At 26.3% G+C, this 5,602-nt stretch overlaps 1 non-coding gene across 1 annotated transcript; it reads left to right on the top strand.

Moving 5' to 3' along the window:
- The first annotated feature begins 4,683 nt into the window (after nucleotides 1–4,683).
- Nucleotides 4,684–4,755, top strand: TRNAH-GUG (transfer RNA histidin (anticodon GUG)). The gene has a single exon. It is a non-coding gene; the product is annotated as a tRNA-His (tRNA).
- The last annotated feature ends 847 nt before the right edge of the window (nucleotides 4,756–5,602 follow it).

Consider the following 5,602-nt stretch of genomic DNA (forward strand, 5'->3'; position numbering starts at 1 on the left):
TATATATTACAACACGGCAGTGGTCGCTGCTTTTGATAAAGAAAAAAAAAGCTCAAAAATTTATCAGAAGAAAAAAAAAATAATCTATTTTTAACCTTTAGACTTATTAAATTATTGGGAAATATGCAGGTATATAAGCATATAAGCTAAAGAAAAATTACTATTTTTAAAAACTCCCATTTTCTTTAAATAAATAAAATAGAGAAGATTAAAAGGAAATAATATTCACCGAAAACTCTAAATAAATTAATTTTTTTGTTGAATCGAAAATGAAGGTAAATAAATATTTACGATTAAAATTATTAACCCATCTAAGTCATGAATAAACAGCTGAAAAAACAGTGAATTCTTGTATTTTGTCGTGGTATTGCAAATCTGGTGCCGATTCAGCTTTTAAGTAATTCCTAAAATTTACTTTCAAATATTATCAATAGATAGCGCCACCAATTAATATCACCTGTTGGGAACTACTCACTGTTCTCTAGAAGTAGAGAACTTCTGGAAAAGAATGTCTTAGAAACTAACTGATTGTTCGTGACTGGGGCTGGTAGCGCAACCCTGTAATCCAAGCGGAAGTCGGGGCAGTAGGTGGTTGGTTCGATGCCTGGAAAGCACAAATTGGTGCGTGAGGGAAGCGAGAGATGAGCTCCTCTTGCGTTTGCAGAGAATTGGTCCCATGTGGCGCTGAAAAACGTGGCGCCAACAAGTGAAATTCCCTGTACGGCCAAAGTACTACCGCCCTTTTGCATTTGTAAATATTTTATTGTCGAAGTGAAATAAAACTTATCAACATTCCGTTCTGTAAACAATTCTCATTAGTTAATTAGTAAAATAAAATAATTTTAAAGAGACCAACAAAAAAAAAACACGTTGTTATAATTATGATTTATTTATTCATTAAACAGCGGATTAAAGTTGTTTTTCAATGGCATAAAATGGTTCTACAATGCTCCACACGAAGACTTTCATTATAATTATTTACAATTAATTTTTTATTACGTTTTCATTACAATTACTTTCATTTTTAAAACAATTCCCTTTATATTTGTTACGAATACTATTGTATTTTTATTATTATAACTATTGCATTAATTATTTATTTATTTATTACTCATTTATTTATTCTTTTATTCACTTTTTTAATTTATCGATTTCTTATACCACCCCACTGATGAAATTATTGTTCATGAACTACTTTTGCTATAAACGCAACAAACGACGTAATTTTCATAGATTAATTTAATTTCATAAAAGAATTCACCCTAACCATTCCTCGGTCGCGATTTTTTTTTTAATAAATTTATAGCATATCTCGGTGTATAAGTCGACTCCGTATTTTTGATTACGATATAGCAAATTTCTTGCATGCCGGAAGTCGACCGCGTTTATTATTATTACTATAGAGGTGTTGTGTAAAATGATATTAGACGCATGGCAAAATGGCGATTTAAATGTTGCTGCAAAATATTGTAAGAAAAGTGGAATTTCGAATTCTTTGGATGGGGATGAAGACGATTTTTTTAAGACTCGGAAGATGAAGTAGAATAAATTGCAAAGTGAGATCCGTTTTCGTCACGACTCAGATGATGTTCTGGAATATTTAAATTAATAACTTAATGCTTAATTTCAAAAGTTTTCATTGTCTCATATTATTTGAAATACTCGTGAAAAAAGTTTCGTAACTTTTATTATTCTTAATTTTTTTCTGAATTCTTCTGAATCTTTTTTCTGAATTTTTTACATATGAAAAAACTTCATATGTAAAAAAATATCATTAGAAAAATATTAAAAATACTTTTTGAGAGGGGCAATTTGTGAAGGTAAATTGATAAAAAGTTATTCAAATCTATCTTATTGTTTATAATGAATCGATACTTCACAATCAGCGATTGTCCGACTTTATTTCCGGTATATTTGTCGACTCTTTGTTTTTCATGAAATTTTAGGGGTTTGATAAGTCGGCTTATACGCCGATTTATACGATATTTACCATTTTTTTTGCTATCTAATTTTATATTATTACTAATTTCATATTATTTTTAATTTTATATTATTACTAAAAATAAATTTAGTTATTATTCTTTTGTTGATGTTTTAATTATCTAATAAAAACAAAAATTGATAAATATGAATATCCTACATGAAGTAACTAAGCTACGATATTCGCCTTAATTACTACACAACTCCATAGCGAAGTACTCGTGACAGTAAAAAAAACTAATTAAGAAATGTAATATTTAAATAAAAAAATTAAGTATTTACATTTTTTGTTTTATGTTTCGAGATATTGAGCAACATTATAAAAATCACTCAATAACTCGTGTTTGTAAAATTTTAATTAGTTCTTACAAAATAGTCGAGAAAATGTATTTATTTTTTGAAATTTTTGCTACGAATTCTCGTTAAAAGAATTTTAAACATCAAGAACTCTTATTTGTCAATTTAAATTCAAAAGTAATTAATAAATAAATTTATTAAAGTTATGATGCGTTATATTAAATTTTAAAAAAACTATTGCGAAGCTATTTTTCGAAAAAAGCTAATAATATATTAATTTTTTATCATTCCGAGAGCGTATGGTCAGGTATAATTTCATTTGAGATTAGTTTTTGGAGAAAATATTTTATTCATCTTAATGATGCTGTCATCTATGATTACAAACAAAATTTAATATTTAAAATCTTATGTTTCATTCTTTGAAATGTCACGCAACAATACAAAAAAACAGCATCAAAAACTCTTTTTTGTACAGTTTAAATACAAAAAATAACAAATAAATAATTTTACAAAATCAAATTATTAAACTAATGATATGTTATATTATAATAAATAAAAATAACGTTAAACTATTTCCAAAAATAATGCTAATTGTAAATTAACATTTTACGGTTCCGGGAGCTTATGGTTACCTGGTATTATTTAATTTGTGATAAGTTATTAAAAAATATATCTTCCTGCTTAATGATGCAGTCATCTATGATTACACTTTGTTGATAAATAAAAAATATATAATACAAGAATAGTGAGCATTTCAAACATCAATCATCTCCGAAAATAAGACATTAAGTAAGATAAATAGTAGATTATTTATGAAGAGAATTTTGAGTTTTGATTTCTGAAAAAAAACATTTCTTCTTTCCGTAATTTTCCACTTCTTTGTCTACTTCTTTGTCTATTTCATTGCGCACTTCCTGATGAGTAATAAATTGTTTAAAACAGTTTATTCAAATATTTTAAAATAAGAGTGCATTTTAACTTTAAACGTTTTTTCGCTAATCTGTATGTTTTTAGCAATATACGAATAATTTAATTTCCCTTTTTCACTTTAGCATATCAACTTAAAATTTGATTAACAGATAGTATTTTTCAATTTCGTGACAAACAAATTTTTCAAAAATCTTCTTTCTTAAAAATAATTTAGTACTACGAAGTTCAGTAATACGAAGTCAATATTTTCTACCATAAATAACAACTCAATATTTTAATAACGACTCAATATTTTCAACCATAATACTAATTAAATTCTCTTAATAACAACGCGATATTTTCTACGATAAAATTAACAGATCGAATTTAAAAATTCTCATTTCACAGTGTTCTACTTCTCAGATTTTTCAATAAAAAAGAGAAAGGCCCTACAAATATGTAGAAAATTTTATGCTTGCTGCTGCCATCTAGTAGGAAAACTCATACTTAAAGTATTCATAAAAAGAGGGAAAGGTGTGGCTCTTACAACCGATTTAAGATTAGATTAAATAGAGCAATAGTAGTTTTTATTTTAACTTTAATCTTTTTTCCAGCTGAACAAACGTAGCCGTGATCGTATAGTGGTATAATACAAGAATAGTGAGCATTTCAAACCTCAATCATTTCAGAGAATAAGACATTAAGTAAATGAGATGCATAGTAGATTATTTATGAAAAGAATTTTGAGTTTTGATTTGTGAAAAAAAACATTTCTTCTTTCCATAATTTTCTACTTTTTTGTCTATTTCATTGCGCACTTCATGATGAGTAATAAGTTGTTTAAAACAGTTTATCCAAATATTCTTAAATAAGAGTACATTTTAACTTTAAACGTTTTTTCGCTAATCTGTATGTTTTTAGCATAATATTATATGCGAATAATTAAATTGTTTCTAATTTCCCTTTTTCACTTTAGTATATCAACTTAAAATGTGATTAACAGATAGTATTTTTCAATTTCGTGACAAACAAATTTTTCAAAAATCTTCTTTCTTAAAAATAATTTAGTACTACGAAGTTCAGTAATACGAAGTCAATATTTTCTACCATAAATAACAACTCAATATTTTAATAACGACTTAATATTTTCTACCATAATAATAATTAAATTCTCTTAATAACAACTCGATATTTTCTACCATAAAAGTTAAAGATCGAATTTAAAAATTCCCATTTCACAGTGTTCTACTAATTTCATAATTACTTCTATTGTAAGTTCTCAAATTGTACAATAAAAAAGAGAAAAGTCCTACAAATCTGTAGAAAATTTTATGCTTGCTGCTGCCATCTAGTAGGAAAACTCTTACGTAAAGTATTCATCAAAGGATTTTAAAAGAGGGAAAGGTGTGGTTCTTTCAACCGATTTAAGATTAGATTAAATAGAGCAATACTTGTTTTTATTTTAAGTTCAATCTTTTTTCCAGCCGAACAAACGTAGCCGTGATCGTATAGTGGTTAGTACATTGCGTTGTGGCCGCAATAACCCAGGTTCGAATCCTGGTCACGGCATGTAATTTTATTCCACAGTGATATTTTTAATAATTATATTTTGCATAATCATGATCTATATAAACGCCCAATACAATTCTTCACAAGGGATCAAGAAAAAAAACATACATGCATAAAAAAGATTCCTTGTGAGTTCAATTTCTGTTTGCTAACTCTCGCCACTTTTTAAGATTACTCCGAAATCATTTTGGTTTCTTATCGATAAACTATCAAAATTACAAATTATTTAGGTAAGGATTCCAAAATACTTTATTCCATTAACGCATATTTCGTTCCACACATTTTGTTCCCTGCTCAATTGGGTTAAATTTTAAACATGCACATTTTGTTCAGTTATCATTGAAATTTCATGCTTTAAGATTTAAATTTTTTGTACAAGAAAAAATATTTCATTAAAAGGTTTTTTTTTCTTAACCAAGCAGTGCGAATATTTAATTCCCCCTATTACTGTCCAATTTTGAATAATTATTTTAGTTTTGATACATTGGGTATAAAAACTTTAATGCATATAATATACAAATATATATACTACAGAAGTAAATATAACTTATTTGCCCTTTGATGATTGTAAAAAAGTTAATTCCATACATTTATAATTCAATATTGCGCAACAAGATAATATCCAAAAATTACTTTATGATATGATAAAGAAATACCGCTTTTAGTTTTAAGTCTAAAATGTTGAATAAGATTGTTACCATGATTATAAATTTCAATTTCAGTAAAAAAATTTATTAAAACATTTGAAATATAAAAAAAAATTAATAGTTGGAAAATAACTTCGTATATAAAATAAATCTGCAATCAAAATAAAATAGAATTTTTAAAAAAAACGTTAAATAAAACA

This window comes from Parasteatoda tepidariorum, chromosome 2 (assembly GCF_043381705.1).
Source record: "Parasteatoda tepidariorum isolate YZ-2023 chromosome 2, CAS_Ptep_4.0, whole genome shotgun sequence".
NCBI lineage: Eukaryota > Metazoa > Arthropoda > Arachnida > Araneae > Theridiidae > Parasteatoda > Parasteatoda tepidariorum.